General features: G+C 45.7%; 1 protein-coding gene across 1 annotated transcript in view; it reads left to right on the forward strand.

The window, feature by feature from the left end:
• The first annotated feature begins 12,748 nt into the window (after positions 1-12,748).
• LOC140458864 (uncharacterized) overlaps positions 12,749-21,268 on the forward strand; it is an 861,596-nt gene continuing 853,076 nt past the window's right edge. Inside the window, exons 1-3 of the mRNA XM_072553561.1 lie at positions 12,749-13,148; positions 19,268-19,387; positions 20,538-20,736. The gene's annotated coding sequence lies outside the window, so the exon portion shown is untranslated. The remainder of the gene's footprint in view (positions 13,149-19,267; positions 19,388-20,537; positions 20,737-21,268) is intronic.

Below are 21,268 nucleotides of genomic sequence, written 5' to 3' on the forward strand. Positions count from 1 at the left end.
GGGCTAGCGGGAGTGGGTGGGGCTAGACTGAGGAGGCGGGGCATGCAAGAGGGCGGGGCCTGAGGGTGCCGGGTGTGGGGCGGGGTCGGTGGCTTGGGCTCGGGCGCGTTTGGGGGCGGGGACAGAGAGAGGCGTGGTTAGGGTGGGTGTAGAAGGGCGGGGCTTCTGGGGGCGCGGCCAATGGAGGGCGGTTGGTTCGGATGGCCAGGTTTAAATGAGGGTGGCAATTGGATGGGGCGGGGGGGACCAGGTGGGAGGGGCGTGATGTGGGGGCCATGACCTAGGGTGGGGCTTTATTGAGGGTGTCCTGTGGAGGGGGAGGGGCTTCAGTGATGGTGGGGAAGGGGCGGGGCTTCAGTGATGTTGGGGAAGGGGCGGGGCTTCAGTGGGGGCTGTCGTTGAAGAGGTCGGTGCTTTGAGGACAGTTGGAGGGGGCGGTGCTCTAGTGGGTTTGGCCGTTGGAGTGGGCGGGGCTTCAGTGAAATTGTCCATTGACTGGGTGGGGCTTCAGTGGGCGAGGCTTTTTGGGGTGGTGCTTTAGTGGGGCTGGACGTTGGAGTGGGCGGGGCATCGATGGGCGAGTCCCTTGGAGGGGGCGGGGCTTTAGTGGGGTTGGCTGTTGGAGTGGGCGGAGCTGCAGGGGTTAGTCCCTTGGAGGGGGCTGGGCTTTCATGGGGTTGGCTGTTGGAGTGGGTGGAGCTGCAGGGGGGTAGTCCGTTAGAGGGGGCGGGGCTTTAGTGGGGTTGGCTGTTGGAGTGGGCGGAGCTGCAGGGGGTAGTCCCTTGGAGGGGGCTGGGCTTTAGTGGGGTTGGCTGTTGGAGTGGGCGGAGCTGCAGGGGGTAGTCCCTTGGAGGGGGCTGGGCTTTAGTGGCGGTAGCCCTTTATGGGGACTAGGTCCTTGTTCAGTGAAGAGCATGATTGATGGTGGACTTGGGGGTTGGCTGGGAGTAAGTTGGAGGGGTAAGGGAACAGGCAAGGGGCCAGCAGGAAGTGGAGGACGTCTGAGGAGGGTAGGGATGTGTGGCCTGGGGTGGGGTGGGAGGCTAATGATGGGGGTAGGAGACTGGGTCGTGATGGGAGTGGGGATTTGGGGAATGGAGGCTCCTGACTTGTGCCTCTGAGGGAGCGGTTTCTGAAGGGAGAGAGTTCTGAGTGAGGGGCTGGTGTCTGATGGAGAGACCTGAGGCTGGGGCATGCCACTTACTGTACATAAAGGCGATTGGGGAAGAGGAAGGTCCTTGGAGGTGGGGGATGGTCCTGTGGGGATGATTGGTGTGCGGGACGGGCAGTGGTGGGACTGTGGATTTGTAGGAGCGATCCTGTAATCAGGGGAATGGCCTATTGTCCTCAGCTGCCACCGCCCAGACCAATGCTTGCCCGTTCCTGACCAATCAGTGCAGTGATTGTAATGAGGTTGGCATGGCGATTCTCATAGAATATGAGTTCCCTGATTGGGGCTGTTAATCTGGTCCAGTTAGGGAACTTTAGCTTACATATAGCAGCTGAAGTGTCAGGGGTTCTGTTCATTCTCGGAGCTGGCTCTGAGGGAGTTGGATCAGTACCAATGACTTTTCACATGTAAACAAAGGGCGACTTGGCGACAGGATACCGGCCCTCTGTGAGGTCACTTCTATGTCTGCGAGAGGAAAGCCTGCTCCTGAAGAAATTCACTTGCAACAATTGTCTTTGATTGGGGTAAGCATTTCTGGCATCATGCTGTCATTTGGGAATCTTGATTCGTTTGATCCTGCCATTGAAGATTGAGCCCAGTATGTGGAAAGAATGTATTAATATCAGGGCAAATGACATTGGGGCAGTTGAAAAGCAACATGGAATTCCCCTGACAGCTTGTGTACCCGCTGCTTTTTTGGTTATTAGGAGCCTAAGTGTCCCTGAGTCACCAGATCCTACAACGTTTCCAGAGATGATGAATTTAGCTCAGGAATATTACGACCCCAAGCCTCCTATAATTTTGAGACTGAATCAGTTTTACTTGGCAATTTGAGAACCAGGCAATTCTCTATTGGGATTTTTGACCTGGTTTAGATGACTGGCAGAGGCATGTGACTTTAGTTTAACACTTAATGAGATACTGAGAGACTGTGTTCGATATGTGGGATTAGTGATGTAGCCATGCATAAGTGCCTACAAGCTGAAGTCCAACTGGACTTTAAACAGGCACTACAACTGGCTTTATCATTGCAAAGTGCAGCATGTGGAGCACATGAATTATCTGAGCATTCCGATGGAAGTGCACACCCTTGCCGGTCTGATTGATCTTGGGAACACCACTTGAGTGAAGGCAATTGCGTAGCCTTTCTCAGAACATATTCAAAACAGAGGGACTCTAGAACAGTCCACAGCAAAACCCCAAAACAAAGCCAAGCCTCGGCCAAATTGTTAAACTTTTCTACAGCCTCTGGCCTGGCAAGCCATTGTAGTTTCTGCACGTATGTGGACTACAGACAGCAAAAGAGTTCCACAAGGTCTGAATACAGTATACAGAAGAGTGCACACCCTGGAAAGTCCACCTCCATCTGGTTTTGAACAGTTAAATTGCTTAGCAACATCCAAGTCAGAGCCAATCAAAATCGACACCTGGTCAAATTGGCCATTTGATTCTCAGGGAGGTCGATACTGGTGCAGCCGTTTCAGTAATCACAGAGCCAACTTCCCTCTGAAGTCTAACCCTTAAGGTTTTTCAAGACCTTGGTGAGACTGAGAACCTGTATCAAGGAACCTTTACAGATTAACAGTACAGCTTCAGTTCTGGTCTGTTATGAGAGTCATAGAGATGTACAGCACGGAAACAGACCCTTCGGTCCAACTCATCCATGCCGGCCAGACATCCCCCCCAATCTAGTCCTGCCAGCCAGCACCCGGCCCATATCCCTCCAAACCTTTCCTGGGGCAGCTGGTTCAGTGACCACTACTGTTGGCACCATTGTTTGATAGGGCAAAATTGTTTGATAAAGATTCACCTAGATTGGTTCAACATTTTTTCAATTAAAAAATAGCTGCCTGAGTGAAATGCTAATTGAATACCCAGAAATCTTTAAGGAAGGTTTAGGGACTGCCAAAGAAGCTTAGGCCACCTTGCATATTGACCAGGAAGCCATTCCGTAATTCTGCAAGGCCTGCCCAGTGTCATTTGCCTTAGAGGCAAAAGTAAAGGCAGAAATCAGAAGGCTGCAAAGGAATTATCAAACCAGTCCAGTTTGCAGAATGGGCAGCAACAGTCACCAATTAGAATCATAGAAATGTACAGCACAGAAACAGACACTTCGGTCCATCTCCTCCATGCCGACCAGATATCATTAATCTAGTCCCATTTGCCAGCATTTGGCCCACTCCATCTCCAATTTGGTGTCATCTGCAAACTTACTGATCATGCCTCCTATATTCACAGCCAAATCATTTATATAAATGATGGAAATCAGTGGAGCCAGCGCCGATCCTTGTGGCACACTGCTGGTCTGAAAAGCAACCCTCCACCACCACCCTCTGTCTTCTACCTATAAGCCAGTTCTGTATCCAAATGGTTAGTTCTCCCTGTATTCCATGGGATCTAACCTTGCTAACCAGTTTACCATGAGGAACCTTGTCGAACACCTTACTGAAGTCCATATAGATCATGTCCACTGCTCTGCATTCATCAATCTTCTTTGTTACTTCTTCAAAAAACTCAATCAAGCTAGTAAGACAGAATTTCCTATGGACAAAGCCATGTTGACTATCCCCAATCAGTCCTTGCCTTTCCAAATACCTGTAAACCCTGTCCCTCAGGATTCATTCCAACAATGTGCCCACCACTGATATCAGGCTCACCAGTCTATAGTTCTCTGGCTTTTCCTACCACATTTTGTAAGTAGTGGCATCATGTTAGTGAACCTCCAGTCTGCCGGAACCTCCCCTGTAACTACCAATGATACAAATATCTCAGCAAGGCCCCCAACAATCATTGCCCTAACTTCCCACAGAATTCTAGAGTACACCCAATCAGGTTGTGAGGATTTATCCACCTTTATGTGTTTTAAAACATCCTACACTTCCTCCTCTGTAATATGGACATTTTTCATGATGTCACTATTTATTTCCCTTCTCCACAGAAAACACTGATGCAAAATAGTCATTTATTATTTCCCATCTCAGCGGTTCCATACATAGTCTATATTATCTCCCTAGTTACACTTTTGTCCTTAATGTATCTGTAGAATCCCTTTGGATTCTCCTAAATCCTATTTGCAAAAGCCATCTCCTGGCCCCTTTTTTCCTTCTTAAGTATGCTTCTACTGCCTTTATACTCTTCTAGGGATTCACTTGATCCCTACTGTTTATACTGACATATACTTCCTTCTTTTCTTTGAACAAAACATCAATTTCTTTAGTCATCCAGCATTCACCTACCAGCCCTGCCCTTCATCCTAACAGAAATATACTGTATCTGGACTCTATCTCATTTTTGAAGGTTTGCCATTTTCCAGCTGTCCCTTTACCTGTGAATTTCTGCCCAATCAAAGTTGTTGCCTAATACCATCAACATTGCCCTTCCTCCCATTTAGAGATTCATCTTTTAGATTCTATCTACTCTTTTCCATCACTACTTTAAAACTAATAGGATTATGGTCACTGGCCCCAAAGTGCCTTGACTCCATTGACACCTCAGTCACCTATCCTGCCTTATTTCTCAAGAGTAGGTCAAGTTTTGCATCTTCTCTAGTAGGTACATCCACATACTGAATCAGAAAATTTTCTCGTACACACTTAACAAATTCCTGTCCTTAATACTATGACAGTCCCAATCTATGTTTGGAAAGTTAAAATCCTCTACCATTGCCACCCTTTTATTCTTACAGATAACTGAGATCTCCTTACAAATTTGTTTCTCAATTACCAGCTGACGATTGGGAAGTGCTTTTCACAGCTAGATAAATACTCAATCCCTTGATTAGAGGGCTTATATGCAAAATTGGTAGGTAGGCTGGCCTTCAGGAAGCTGGACATGAGCCATATGTACCTGCAGTTGTGATTCGATGAGGATTTACAGAAGTATGCTACAATTAATACCTTCAAAGGTTTGTACCAATATACGAGCCTGCCCAAGCTTTGTGTAAAGATTTGTAGCTCGGATGCTGGTTGTCGTAGTTGTGGGGATGTTTGCCGAGCTGGGAAGTTGATTGGCAGATGTTTCATCCCCTGTCTCGGTGACATTCAGTGCTTTGGAACCTCCTGTGAAGTGCTGCTGTACCGTGTCTTCTGGAACTTATGTGGTTCCGTTCCTGCTGCTTCCTGTTGCCTATTACAGCTGTTTGTTATAGTGGCCGGTGTATTAGATCTTGGTCTATGTGCTTGTTGATGGAGTCCATGGATGAATGGCATGCTTCCAGAAATTCTGTGGCTGTCCTCTGTTTAGCTTGTCCTATGATCATTGTGTTGTCCCAGTTGGATTTGTGGTCCTTGTCATCTGTGTGTATGGCTACTAGGAACAGCTGGTCATGGCATTTAGTGGCTAGTTGGTGTTGGTGGATACAGATTGCTGCTTGTCTGTCTATTTGTCACATATGGTGTTTCTTGCAGTCTTTGCTTGGAATCTTGTAAGTTACACTCGTCTTGCACCTGGTGGGCATAGGGTCTTTTGTCCTAGTGAGTTGTTGTCTGAGTGTGGTTGACTGTTTATGGGCTGTCATGAATCCGAGTGGTTGAAGAAGTCTGGCTGTGGGTTAAACTAGAGGGCATAGGTTTAGGGTGAGAAGGGAAAGATACAAAAGAGACCTAAGGGGAAACTTTTTCACACAGAGGGCGATGTGTGTATGGAATGAGCTGCTAGAGGAAATGGTGGAGGCTGGTACAATTGCAACATTTAATCTGGATGGGTAAATGAATAGGAAGGGTTTAGAGGGATATGGGCCAAGTGCTGGCAAATGGGATGAGATTAGGTTGGATATCTGGTTGGCATGAACAAATTGGGCTGATGGGTCTGTTTCCATGCTGGACAACTGTATGACTTTATGACTTAATGTTTTTATAGTGGAGAACGTTTTACAAGGTCTACTCCAGGACACCATTTCTCTAGATGATGGACTGATAAAAGGGAAGACCAATTAGAGAAGGTGCCTTAGATGTTTCTCCCCATGTGTGTTCCAGGCATCCCAAATGATCTACTTGGGCTACAGAGTTGACAAGACTGGTTTAACGTGTTGGAAGAGAAAGTGAGGGTGATCAAAGTTGCCCTGGTTCCCATGTCTGTACCAGAGCTTAGGTCTTTCCTTGGGCTAGTGAATTATTACAGAAAGTTCACACATATCTTGGCCTCCATCCTCGCACCTTTGCATCAACTTCTAAAAAAAGGGTCAGCCTTGAAAATGGTCACATAGCTTTAGAGATGTTAAGAAACAGCTATCATCCTCTAAGTTGTTGGTACCCAAGCGAGATCTGGTATTGACATGTGATGCTTCTCTGTATGTCATTGGGGTAGTATTAACTCATAGGTGGACCAATGAAGAGGAACATCCTTGGACTTTGGCTAATGTAAAGCGTAACTGCGCCCAGATAGAGAAGGAAGGTGTGGCAGTTATATTTGGAGTCTAGAAGTTCGATCAATACCTTTACCTTTACAGAGTTAAATTTGTAATAATAAATGATCACAAACCCGGCTAGGTCTACTTAAAGAGGATAAGATAATGCTGCCCATAATTTCAGGCTGAATTCAACAGTGGACTCTGATACTAAATGTGAATGATTACAAGTTGCAACACCTTCCAGGAGGTCAAGTAGCAAATGTGGATGCATTGAGCTGCCTCCCACTGATAATACCGCCACTGTTGATGTCTGCTTTGTTCCACAAATCTGGATGATACCAGTTTCTGTACAATGATAGATGCCTTATTATTGGACTGCCAGCGAGAGATTCTCAATGCCCCCAAAAGTAGTCGTGTGTCTACTTGTGGTGACACTTCTTCAGCAATCTCTGCCCTATCCGCAAAGACAACCTTTTTATAGGGATTAAACAGAAGGTTTATCAGTCACATCGTCGACTGTCATTACATAGTTTAAAGTAGGTAATGATGAATTTACAAAGCCTGATGAATGTCGATGTGCTATGATAACGTGTGAGTGGATTACAGAAACTGATTATCGTATTCGTCATGATTATATGTTGATGGGAAGAGATTAAGACAGAAGGGTTTTGCCTGCTCTACATGGGGGATTCACATACCTATGCTAATATGGATGGGGAAGTAAGACAACGGGAGTGGAAGGCAGTTTAACAGGGTTGTGGCCAAGGCTATTAGTTTTGTCTGGGAAGGACAAATCCCTCTGAGGCTACAGGGGAATCCACATGTGTGGCTCCACTAGGCTCCTCTGCTGAGATACAGTCAGCCTCCCACCTGCTGAGATGTTCTCTCTATATTGTAAGAGGACAGGTTTCGACTGATGCTGCAGTGAGTCTTTTTGGCAGTTGAATGTTTTAACCCTTGAGTCCCCAATGTGCCTTGAAAAGGAAGTAAAACATGGAACTGATCCCTTGTGACTTTCTAACTTCCTTACCACTGGAAGAGTCCCCAATGATTTGAAGTTTTCTGGACCCACTTCCAGTCACAGCTGACAATATCAGACTTTGGACACAGGAAGATGCAGGTCTGGCAAAACTGAAACAGCTGGTGGTGACGAAGGAAACCAAAGAGCTGTAGCAACCAGAATTGAAATATTTTTGGACCTAGAGAGTCCAAATCGCAGTAGAGGATGGCATGTTATGGGGGGGGGGGGGGGTGGGGGCGCAAGAGTGATTGTCCAGAGCAAAGTTTGCCACCAGATATTAGCAGAATTTTACAATGGTCATCCAAGCGTTTCCAAAATGAAGATGTTGGCAAGAAGTTATGTCAGATGGCTCAGATTGGATGCAGGCATAGCCACATTGGTGGGAATGCCTAGAGTGCACCAGCAGCTCCCTCGAATATGTGGGAATGGCTGGGTAAACCCTGGACTCAGTTACACATTGACTATGCTAGTCCTTTTGTGGGGTCAATGTTTAGTCAGTGTGGACGCGCAGTCAAAGTGGTGGGTCATGCTTATAGCTCATTCGTCAGAAATAGGGAAGGTGACAGAAAAACTGCACACGTCTTTTGGAATCCCGGAGGTTTGGTCACAGATTTTACGACTGGGGATGTCGAGTAATTTCTAAAGATGAATGATATTTGACACAGGGGACTTGGATAGGATAAATAGACAATGTCTTTTGCCTGGGGTAGGGGAGTCCAGAACAAGACGGCATAGGTTTTGGGTGAGAGGGGAAAGATATAAAAGAGACCTAAGAGGCAATGTTTTCACACAGAGGGTGGTACGTGTATGGAATGAGCTGCCAGAGGAAGTGGTGGAGGCTGGTACAATTGCAGCATTTAAAAGGCATCGGGATGGGTATATGAATAGGAAGGGTTTGGAGGGATATGGGCCAGGTGTTGGTAGGTGGGACTAGTTTGCGTTGGGATACCTGGTTGGCATCGACGCATTGGACCGAAGGGTCTATTTCCGTGCTGTACCTCTCTATGCTCTACGACAGCTCCACATTATCCACCATCCAATGGTCTGGCAGAGAAAGGTGTCCAATGCAGGCTTAAAGAAGCAGCCTACAGCCTATGAACTTCTCCTGGTTCCAATTTGGTTATAGGACCACCACTCGTACAACCACAGGACAGCTCCAGCGGAGTTGCTAATGGGGAGAGGACTGGTTAAACCTGATCTTCCCAGACCTGGAGGGAGGAGGGTATAATGGTATCAGGAATGCCAAGGCAGGATACAAGTATCCACTAAGTGAGAGAAGCAGTTTACTTCAGGGGATGATGTTTGGTTTAGGAAACACAGGAATGGCCCTGAATGAGTAAGAGGCATGGTTGGTGTGAGATCAGGTCCTGCGATATATCAAGGTCGAGTAGGTGTGATGGTCCTGAACAAGCATGTGGGCCATATGAAAGCTGCAAACACGCAAACAGTGGAGGAGAAAAACATGCCTGGCTGCTCGACTGCATATTAGACTATCCCAGAACCCCTGTGGGCTCTCCCTCTCTGTCAAGCGTTGAAGATACCTCAGAATCCAAGGTGGACATGGTGGATGCCCTTTGCCTTTGCTGGCTGAAGAGGAGAATTAATTTCTTTCGAGATGCTCTGGACGCAAGAGGCGAACTACTGTGTATTACAAGCTGCCGGCATCAAAGGGATGGTTGGAGGAACCTGATCCGGTGCTAAAAAGCCCTAGGAGAAGCTACAAAAAAAAAACCTGACCTATATCCTCCGCCTCAGAGGGGGAGGGATGTAGTGACTGTAATCAGGTCAGTCAGGTGGACCTCATAGAATTATGAGTTCCCTGATTGGGGCTGTTAACCTGGTCCAATCTGGAAGCCCTGGCTGACAGAAATAAACAGGAGTGTCAGGTCCAGGCAGCGGGCCGTGGAGGGGGTCGTTAGGGCCGACTGCCTGCCCCTCTTCCGCGGTTATATCAGAGCCCGGGTGTCCTTGGAGAAGGAGCACGCGGTGTCTACCAACACCCTGGAGTTGTTCAGGGAGAGGTGGGCGCCGCAGGGAGTGGAGTGTATGATTTCTCCCTCCAACTCTATTTTGATTTAGTCCCTACCCCTCCCCTTCACTGTTTTGATCACACAGCATTGCCCTTTGATGTGAAGGGCGGTGCTTGTCACTGGCCACTCGGGTGTTTTCCTATCTTCCTGGTGGTGGAAATTGAATAAAGATTTGTGCACTTTGTGTCTTTCACTGTGTCTCACACCAAGAAAAAATAAAAAAATAATAAACAGGAGTGTCAGGTCCAGGCAGTGGGCCGTGGAGGGGGTCGTTAGGGCCGACTGCCTGCCCCTCTTCCACGGTTACGTTAGAGCCCGGGTGTCTCTGGAGAAGGAGCACACAGTCTCCACCGACACCCTGGAGTTGTTCAGTGAGAGGTGGGTGCCGCAGGGAGTGGAGTGCATTATTTCCCCCTCCAACTCTATTTTGATTTAATCCCTACTCTCCCCTCCACTGTTTGATCACACAGCATTGCCCTTTTGTGAAGGGCAGTGCTTGTCACTGGCCACTCGGGTGTTTTCCTATCTTCCTAGTGGTGGAAAGTGAATAAAGATTCGTGCACCTTGTGTCTCTCACTGTGTCTCACACCTACACACACACAACATGGGTGCAGGGGAAAAAATAAGCACTATCGCAGTTAGGCGGTAGTGTGGGGGTTAAATTAAAAAAAAAGAGAAAATAAACACATGTCAGAGGTTCTGCTCACTGAAAAGAAAAAAAACCAAAAATAAACAGGAGTGTCAGGTCCAGGCAGCGGGCTGTTTGCCTGCCCCTCTTCCGCTGTTATGTTAGAGCCCGGGTGTCTTTGGAGAAGGAGCACACAGTGTCCACCAACACCCTGGAGTTGTTCAGGGAGAGGTGGGCGCCGCAGGGAGTGGAGTGTATTATTTTCCCCTCCAACTCTATTTTGATTTAATCCCTACTCTCCCCTCCACTGTTTGATCACACAGCATTGCCCTTTGATGTGAAGGGCACTGCCTGTCACTGGCCACTCGGGTGTTTTCCTATCTTCCTGGTGGTGGGAATTTGAATAAAGATTTGTGCACTTTGTGTCTCTTACTGTGTCTCACACCTGCACACACACACACACCATAGATGCTGGGGAAAAAATAAACACTCCTGCAGTTAGGCGGGAGTGTGGGGATAATAATAAGAAAAAGTGTTTTTAAAAATGAGAGTGTCCGAGGTCTGTTCACATTGAGAGCTGGCTCTGAGGAAGCTGGAGCATTGTCAGGTATGATGCATAAACGTTGACTTGGTGATGGGATACTGGCTTCTGTGGAGTTATTCCAATCAATCTTATAAATCTAAATTACTCAAACTATCTAAGTTTAAACATGAAACTTATATTTTGCCTTTAATACAGGAAAAGAAGTCGACTACCTGATTCTTGATACGTCCTTTCTGAAAAAAAACCAGGAGTGTCCCAGGGTGCCTATGATATATGCACTGTTTTTTTGTTCGGTTTATCGGACTGTCTGTATGTGATTGCGTTGACTATTTCCTTCTTGATTGATGTAATGTGGAATTCAAGGTACGTCCCCAGTTCTCTGTGAACTGGTTGTGTGGTCAGGCTTTGGGGTCAGGCTTTTCCCTTTCGCCTGTAAGTAGCTGTTTCTTGTATACAGCTGTTAATGTTAACTGTTTGTTTGTAATTTGCACTGGTTAATAAAACATATCAGAGGTTCTGGATCAGTGTCAAGGATTCTCTACATGTAAATAAAGGGTGACTTGATGATGAGAGTCTCTGTGGAGTTATTTCAAAATTCTCGATCTATTGATTAGTAAGGGGATTGAGGGTTCCAAGGAGAGGCCAGCAGAATGGGGTTGAGAAACACACAGGCCACGATTAAATGGTGGAACAGACTTGATGGGCCAAATGACTTTTCCTCATGAAGGGCTTATGATTGAAATGTCAACTCTCCTGCTCCCCGGATGCTGCCTGACCTGCTGTGCTTTTCCAGCACCACACATTTTGACTCTGACTGTCTGGCATCTACAGTCCTCACTGTCTCTCCTCCTTTTTCTTCTAGTCTTTTGGAACGAGCAGACGGTTTTGTTATACACACCATCCCCAAAACAAAACCCAGTTTTATTTAAACTGATTAAAGATCAAAAATCACACAACACCAGGTTATAGTCCAACAGGTTTATTTGGAAGCACTAGCTTTCAGAGCGTCGCTCCTTCATCAGGCAAAGCGATGCTCCGAAAGCTAGTGCTTCCAAATAAACCTGTTGGAATATAACCCGATGTTGTGTGATTTTTAACTTTGTCCATCCCAGTCCAACACTGGCACCTACAAGTCATGATTAAAGATCGATTTGGAGATGCCGGTGTTGGACTGGGGTGTACAAAGTTAAAAATCACACAACACCAGGTTATAGTCCAACAGGTTTAATTGGAAGCACACTAGCTTTCGGAGCATTGCTCCTTCATCAGGTGATAGTGGAGGGCTCGATCCTAACACAGAATTTATAGCAAAAATTCACAGTGTGATGTAACTGAAATTATACATTGAAAAATTGATTGTTAAGCCTTTCAGAAGGGCTTAACTGAGTTTTGTTTTGGGGATGGTGTGTATAACAAAACTGCCTGCTCGTTCCAAAAGACTAGAAGAAAAAGGAGGAGAGACAGTGAGGACTGTAGATGCCAGACAGTCAGAATCAAAATGTGTGGTGCTGGAATAGCACTGCAGGTCAGGCAGCATTGGGGGAGCAGGAGAGTGGACATTTCAGATGAAAGGCTTAACAGACAATTTTTCAATGTATAATTTCAGTTACATCACACTGTGAATTTTTGCTATAAATTTTGTGTGTTAGGATCGAGCCCTCCACTATCACCTGATGAAGGAGCGTCCCTCCGAAAGCTAGTGTGCTTCCAATTAAACCTGTTGGACTATAACCTGGTGTTGCGTGATTTTTAACTCTGACTAAAGATCAGTCATGTTGCCTGTGATATTGTCATTTTGATGTTGTGAAAAACAACTGGAACCCAGTCAGCCAGCAATGAGTTAGCAGAATGCGAAACTCTCTGCCCAGAATCCAGAGGGATCAGATGCCACTAGTACAGAAGCGACGCTTCGACCCCAAGCCTGGAAATCCCGTGGGCCGAGTCTAAACGCGGAAATGCCAACAGCGGAAGAAAACGCAAACTGGGAACCTGAGTTCTACTCGGAGACAATTGGCGTCGCTTCACTCTGAGGGACGTAATTGGCGGTGAGTTTCAGGAAGGATGTGCCTGTTAAGTTAAACCAAAAACAAGACAAAGCACCCTCTTTTTAAAACTAAAATAAACTCGATTGATGACTGCAACATTCCCTACAATAGAACCCCACTTGTTTGAGTCGAAGTGGAAATGGAGAGATAATTCCCCAAATGCTGGGCACAGACCCGGAACAAAGTTGTAATATGATCTCCCCGCCTACTTCAGGTTGCTTATGAGCAGGTAGACGCAGGAGTTCAGAGTCGAACGCCTTTTTTGTCTGTCGTGAGGACAATTTTGGAAGCAGCGGTGAAAATGGATCTCTTCTACTCAACGTGCCTTTTGGTGTGCATTTGTTTCCCAGCGATTGCAAATGGTGAGTCCAAGACCCAGAATTGGGACTGAATTCTGAAATTGTCTTATTGTGCGCTCGCCGCTTTGAGAGGGCAAACTGCTCATATTCTGTCCAAGTAATTATTTCTCGCTAAACTTTGAACGGCGAAGGGATGGTTGGAACCAGGGTCGCAGTAAAGATTGATCAAGCTGGCGTTAACTCGATAAAGGTTACACCATGGCAAATGTGGAATAGATTCGGGGTCGTGGGGCAAGGTAAAGAGTCAATCAGTTGGGCCTGACCCCCATCAAAATATTGTAGTTCCGTCGATTGCACCCCACAAGTGCCTTGTTTTTAGCAAATTGTCAAATAAATGGCTTCATGGCGATGGTATTTATTTGTTTCTACTTCCTGCTCCCAGCAATAGGCTTAACTCTTTTGCGTTTTGTAAAGTGAGCTGGTAAATATTATTATCTCACTGTTTGGAGACAAATACTGTTTTGTTTTGCTGTAACTCATTCGTGCAGCTCAGAAGCTAGGCCAGGATGTGCAGGATTCCCTCTTCTCCCCCCCCCCCCCGGAATAGGAAGCACAGGATTTCGATAGCATTCTTGAGCAATGGGCATCTCAACTTTATAGCCCTGAAAGCCCATTTGAAGAGCGGCTTCTTGGGGTGTCCTATGAAGTTTAATAACAAGCTTGCACACAGCACTAGTTTCACAACAGCCGGATAATCCTTTTCAATTCTTCTGATGTTGATTCAGGGGCAAATAGCCCACCCTTCTTCCTTTTCTGATGGCTCCCTTCCAGACTTAGGAATCCTTTCCAACCCTAGTGTTGAATTCTGAGGAAGTCCCCGCTAAATGGTGCTAAATCATCCTGTGCATCCAAAATGTGCCCTGGTTTGCTGCCCCACCTAAAAGCCTACACTTCTGCTGGTTTGAGATTGTTTGCAAATACGGATCAGGATTTGACCCATTACCATTTGGCTCGGGTTGAGAGCGTTAGCAACTGCGTCACAGCCAAAACTACTAAGTCGACTCAACTCCTGATCGACAATGATCCTACCTCTGTCAACTCTTCTTTGGGAAATGTGCCAAAGATCCTCAGGCAGCATCTTCCAAACTCATGACCACTTCCATCTAGAAGGACAAGGGCAGCAAATATGTAGGAATACCACTCCCTGCAAGTTCCCCTCCAAGACACCAACCACCCTGACTTGGAAATATATCACCATTCCTTCAGTGTCACTGGGTCAAAATCAGGAATTCTCTCCCTAATGGTATTGTGGGTCTACCTACAGCACATGGACTGCAGCAGTTCAAAATGGCAGCTCACCCACACCTTCTCAAAGGCAACTAGTGACAAGGGGCAATAAATGCAAGGCCCAGCCAGTGATGCCCACTTCCCACGAATAAATTAAAATAAAAAAATGTGTGTGCAAAATATGTGATCTGGCTCAACTGAGGTTACCAGGACAGTAGATGAACAGGCTTATCCTTATGAAAGTTGTTGGCTCTAATGTCTGATTCCAAGTCTCCTTTCGATGAGGGAGAACATCTTGAGTGGAGAGAAGCCATTTTGTCACAACCTGTAGCTAAAGTATATGTTTTAAGGATCACATAAGATGGGGGCCAAATCATTCATGTCTGGAAATCTAGGTCTTTGCATATTCCATTTGCTGGCAGCTTATAAAGAATTGACAAACTCTCCATTATGATTAAAGCGATGCTGTGTTTTTGGAATGTGTAGAGTGATTCAGAAGTGACTCCTGTGGTTGTTGTGTGTGCTTGTCAAACAAGATTTCTGTTCCAGCATGTTGTCAAACATGATTTTCTGGTTGCCAATTTTAATTTTGGTTCGCTTATCCTTTTGAAAGGTTTCTTTAAAAAGTTAGTCAAATGGGAGCCTTACCTTGCCAGCTTTTTTTGCTTGTGTTGGGTTGCTACCGTTTAAAGCCTTGTGGGATGTCAGTCTCGGAGCAACTTTGGGAAGTTTCTACGGGAGGTGGCACGGTTTTTCTGGTAATTTTTTTTTCTGGAGGCAGGTAATGGAGCTAAGATTAGGCGTGGAGGGAGCGTGTTGGGAGTGTGGACTGAGGCAATCAGTTAAAGTGGACAGGTTGAACCTTTGATGTTGCCAAGCATATCAGAGAATAGTCAGCACTGGAACTCTTGAGTATCCTTCCAATGGCTGGTCACTAATGAGGCAGTAAGGGATGTGCGTCCATTTTTAAAATTTGTTTGGAGCCTTTGCAACAGCAGAGCTTTAGTTGAATGACAACGCAGCAAAAACTAATGAGGGCGTCTTGTGAAATGCTGTTTTCACATTGTGTTTTCTGTAATTGTTTCGTAATGGTCTCTCATTGTCAGTCCTGCACAGGAATTGGACAAAATGTCAGCCAGATTATGTAGACAAACCTGCACTTAGTGTCTACGTACCATTTGTAAATTTTTTTTTTTTTGGAAATATTTGTATATTGTACCTGGACTGTATATAAAAAGGCAGTTGCCAAAGAAAAACTTGCCTCCCTACAGTACCCTTTATGACTTTGTGAATATGTAACACATTTGCTATCTCGATGTTGCACACATTGATGTTTCCCTAACGTCACTGAGATAAATAGATTTTGGTTTTGAGCTGAACCTCTTATTCAAGGGTGTGACCCACTGTGATAAAGCCCATCCTTAAACGTAGATTATGCAAATTGTTGTGCTTCACGACAATGATATGAAGCAAAGAACTGTGGATGCTGGAGATCTGAAGTAAACAACTGGATGAACTCAGCGAGTCTAGTAGCATCTATGCAGGGGAAAAAAAGCTAATATTTCGATTCTAGTAGAGCCCTTCAGAACGAATGTGTCTGTCTAAAAATACACTGCCTTCTGTGAGTTTGCAAGAGAGTGTGTGCTCCCATTTTAAATTGTGACCTTTAACACTCTGAGCTAAAGTCCAATCTTTGTCACAATCTCCTTCCATTGCCATGAAATAGTCATAAGATGATTAAAATTCAGTAAATACAATGGATCTACAGGTATGTGTGTGTGTGTATGGAAGGCAAGCTGTGTCTTCACTATTATTTAATTATGGGGATTTTTTTTTCTCCTGAGGGTAAAACCCACTGAATTTGAAACAGCACTTGCCTGCACTTGCTCCAAACAGCTTTCAGTTTCACCTCTGCAACAGTGGTGTGGTGTTTTACAGTAAACTCAGTGCTGTGTGTCAATTTGCAAAACATACTGTTAATGAAGGCACTTATTAGGAAATCTCACAGACAATCAAAAACTGAAACAATGATTTACAATTTACTGTGTGCAGCAATAAGACCCCTCAAATAAGCAAGGTAAACCTCACCACTCAACTTGGCTATTTACCCAATGAGCAGTGGAATTTAGCTACAATTCCAACCTGTCTCAGGATATGTCCAGGGTTTAATCCTTGTGCGGTGTGGTTCTCCGAAGTTCTGCTACTGAACAATCCTCAAGTTGAATTCTTGTAGGATTTTCTGTCTTGTTCAGTGATGATCTCTCTGAAGTCACCGAGTCTGTAGCGTGCCGCCTTATCGAGAGTAACTGCTCTCTTCCTCGATACCTTCAATGTTAGCTGCATATTTGAAACACAGCCTGACCTGTGATCAACTCCTTAAATTGTTCTGCACAGCCACCATTTGTTCTTGTGGTGTGAGGCAGCCAAGTTATTAAACAATGTTAAAACAGTTTGTTTATGTCACTTTGACTCATTCTTTGCCCTGAGGTGGCTAATTCTTATGTTGCTTTTGATTCCTTTTATAATAGTTTGACCTTGCTCCTTTATCTCAGGAAACAGTTTATTCCAGAAAATGTTATTGCTAATTCTTTCAATCCCTGAACAGTTATTAAAGTTCAGAAGTTTACTCTATCACACCGGGTTACTGAGGCGACTTGCACATTGTAGCCTGTAGTAATGAATAAACAAGTTAAAGGCTCCACCATGTTTTCTGTTGTATGACTGACCAGAAGCCCCTCCAGCTGCTGCTACTGCTGCTGCCAGTAGTGTATTTTGGAAGGATCCTTTCCTGATCTTCTTTGGCTGACTCAATACTCAAACCTAGACCCCCTAGCCCAGGTTCAGGGAAATCACTGTGTCACACGTGACTTCCTTTACTGCATTAACTAAAGCTTAATTGATCGCAAACTGCTTTGGTGACTTCCAGGGTCTTGATGGAGGTGATTATATTTGCAGGTCCTTCCTTCTTAAATTCCCTTTTTCCTACTTGCCTGTCTTCTGCCATTTCCTTCCTTCCTTTTTCCCTATCTTGAGGCATTCAGGATGACAAAAGGTGTGGATAAAATAGACATGCTTCCTCTTGAGGGGTATTATAAGAGACAGGAGCAGAAATTAGGCCATTCAGCCCATCGAGTCTGCTGTGCCATTCAATCATGGCGGATTAGGTTTCTCAACCCCCTTCTCCCGCTTCCTCCCCATAACCCTCGATCTCCTTGATATTCAAGAACCTATCTACCTCCGTCTTTAATATACTCAATGACCCAACCCCCAGAGGCTTCTGTGGCAATGAATTCCATAGATTCATCAGTCTCTGGCTGAAGAGGTTTCGCCTTTTATCTCCATTCAAAAAAGCCTTCCCTTTGCTCTAGACTAGTCCCTCGGGTCCTAGTCTCTCTTACTAATGGAAATGCCTTTCCAACATCTACTCTATCCAGGCCGTTCGGTTTTCTGTAAGTTTCAATTAGAGCTCCCCCCCCCCCCCCCCCCCCCCCCCCAATCCTTCGAAACTCCATCGAGTGTAGACCCAGAGTCCTCAGGTGTTCTTCATGTGTTAAGTTTTTCATTCCTGGGACCATTCTCTCGTGAACCTCCCCTGAACAGCCATTCTGGGACGAGAGGTCAGAGTCTCCAGGATAAGGGGTGGCAAATCTAAAACATTATTGAGGAAAAAAACTACTTCTCCCAAAGGGTGGAGAATCTGTGGAATTCGCTAGCCCAAAGTGCTGGGACAGCGAGTCAGTTTGAGGAGGAGTAAGGCAGATGTTTAATGGGTTGAAGGGATATGGGGAGAAGGCAGGAAAATGGGGTGAGGAGTATATCAGTGCAGACTCGATGGGCTGAATGGCCTAATTCTGATCCCATACCTTACAAACCTCCTCTTCCATCCTGTCAACCAAATGCCTTAAGCACACCATTTATAGCATCAGCTCCCACCTTCTGGGAGTACAACTTCTTCTGGTCTCTATGTTGGCTGTACCTTTGGGGACATGAATATTTACAGGCACTCAGCACAGGAGACTTGCATCCCGTTTCACTGGGCTTGACTCAAACCACAAACCCTAAGCTGAGAGAAGAGGGTGGGTCACAGCGCTAAGTCGGTTATTAACGGTGCCAGTCAGTCTCCGTTTCCAAGTGCCAAGTTAAATTCAACCCTTGCCTTGAGTCCAGTACACACAGCGACCTAGAATTAGTTACCCCTTTTGAGTCAGCTGTTCATAAATGATCGTGGGAAAGCTGTGGGAATGTTTTTTCACCTGCTGCAGTTTTCTGTTTGATCCTTCCTGATCCGAAAAGCAACGTCGTTTTCTCGGTTTTCCAATGATTCTGAATTTCACAAGTTTCAAACTAACAGGTATTATCTTTAAAGGGCGTCGGTGGTGGAGGGAGGGGGTGTTTGTGGATGGGGGGAGGGGCCAATCCAGCGGGGGCTGCCTCATCCTAAATGCTGTGGAACCCCTCGAGTGTTGTTGGGACTGTCCCCCCAAACCAGGGCTAGTGGGGAGTACTCCATGACTTGTGTATCGAAATGGTAGACATGGGAGTCAGGAATATCCCTGACATTGGAAAATTTCAAGTCATAAATGTAAAGAGTATTGAGGCGGAAAACCAGCTTGGTCATACTGAGAAATAGAGCAAACTCTATGACCACCTTTTTACCCAGCATCCAATGCTGATTGAAATGATTATTATCTCTATTTGCCTGTGTGCCTCGTGACAGTCTTGTATACCTGTATCCCTCAAACTCTCTGGGTCCTCATTGTTTGTAGCTTTACATCATTCAAAAAGATTCAATCCCACACTTACCTTGAAGCTACTTTATTCCTGAATGCTTCAGTCCACAGGCATACAGTTTCACTGAATGAGTAACTTTTTCTTTTGCTCTTTTGGGATTGCAGCAAAATTGCAAGTGACGATTAAGGAACCCTCGGGGCCAATTGTGGAAGGGAGCGATGTGATCTTGCAGTGTTTAGATGAGGGGCAAGACGTCTCACGTCAGATTCCAGATGTATCACAAGGTGAGGCTCTCCACCCCATGCAGTGTGTGATCTTGAGAATTAAAACCTAACGTAACTAACTCGTCCTCCACACTGAAGGAGCAGAAATGCTTGTCTGTGATAAGGGAGGCTCGTCAGGGTACGGTGAGTTTCAGGAACTAAACGGGCAGTCACATGTTTCATTATCAGTAACACAGCCACGCGCTGACACAAGAAAAAGCGAAGGGAATTTCCTCAATGTGGCAGGGTGATAGGGTCATGCTTAGGGGTGACATGGCTCAGTCACTGTCCCTGTCCTGGCACTGTTTGGTGGGGGGGGGCAGTGTAGAGGGAGCTTTACTCTGTATCTAACCCCATGCTGTCCCTGTCCTGGGAGTGTTTGATGGGGACAGTGTAGAGGGGTCTTTACTCTGTATCTAACCCCCGTGTTGTCCCTGTCCCTGGGAGTGTTTGATGGGGACAGTGTAGAGGGAGCTTTACTCTGTATCTAAACCCCGTGTTGTCCCTGTCCTGGGAGTGTTTGATGGGGACAGTGTAGAGGGAGCTTTACTCTGTATCTAACCCCCGTGTTGTCCCTGTCCTGGGAGTGTTTCATGGTGACAGTGTAGAGAGAGCTTTACTGTTTCCTTTATTCTTTAATGGGAAGTCAGTGTCTCTCTGGCTGAGTCGGCATTTGTTTCCCATCACGAGTTGCCCCTGAACTCAGTGGCATGCAGAGCCATTTCAGAGTCACTCACCTCATTATGGGTCTGGAGTCATGTGTAGGCCAGATCAGGTAAGGATGGCCTTTCTGAAAGGTGAGCCTGATGAGGGTTTCTTAACCATTTGATGGTAGTTTCATTGTAACCATCGTTAAGAGGAGCACTAAATTCTAATTCCACCAGCTGCGATTGTAGGTTTGAAGCACACAGTTCCCAGAAAATAAGCCTGAATCCTGGCTGTCCTGATCCCACTATATTACACCACCCTGAATGCTGCAGGAGGGTCTGATGTGTATTTCTTCTGGTCATTTCCGCAGCAATGACGTTCTTCATCTTGATAAACATTACATAAAAAATTAAAAATTTAAGACAAAAAACAAATTGACCTCTTTAGCATGCCTGGAAGAGGGAATTTAAATTCTGTAAACTGACTTTGGCAGATCTACATAACTGAATGTTTCCTGTTGTAGTGGCTGCGGTCCTGGTTCAATATTGATACCACCACTTCCTTCCGTTGTTGGTACTACAGTTTCAATGTCAGCAGAGACAATGGGGAATTACTCCTTCGCGTGAAGCAGATGTACAAATGGCACGCAGGTCCATACCGATGTGTTTCCAATGGAACTGACGGCCAACTCATTTCCAAGAATATAACTGTCCCTCTTCAGTGTAAGTGACTCCTTAAATGTTCTCCCCTTTCGCTCTGATTTCCCTTGCACTTCCCTCTTCTCCCTTTATTGTCTTGTCTCTCTGTGATTGCCTCCTCCTGTTTACTTCATTCCAACCCTCTCCCATTCCTCTGTTTTTCAACTCTCCATATTCCCCTCTTAATCCTTTATCCTTTTTTCTGTGTGTGTGTGTGTGTGTGTGTGTGTGTGTGTGTATGTCTGTCTCTCTCTCTCTTTTTCTGTCTGCCTTTGTCATTTTATCTGTTTATATATCTCTCTCACTCTGTCTCTTTCTGTATCTCTCTTACTCACCCTCTCTGTCTCCCCCTCTCCCTCTCCCTCTCTGTCAGCCTTGTCATTTTATCTCTTTATATCTGTCTCACTCTGTCTCTTTTTCTCCCTCCCTCCTATCAATTTGTCTCCTTTCTCTCTGTCTGACTCTTTCTCTCTCTCTCTCTCTCTCTCTCTCTCTCTTTCTTTCTTTCTTTCTTTCTTTCTTTCTCTCTCTCTCCTTTCTTTCTTTCTTTCTTTCT

This window comes from Chiloscyllium punctatum, chromosome 34 (assembly GCF_047496795.1).
Source record: "Chiloscyllium punctatum isolate Juve2018m chromosome 34, sChiPun1.3, whole genome shotgun sequence".
NCBI classification, from domain to species: domain Eukaryota; kingdom Metazoa; phylum Chordata; class Chondrichthyes; order Orectolobiformes; family Hemiscylliidae; genus Chiloscyllium; species Chiloscyllium punctatum.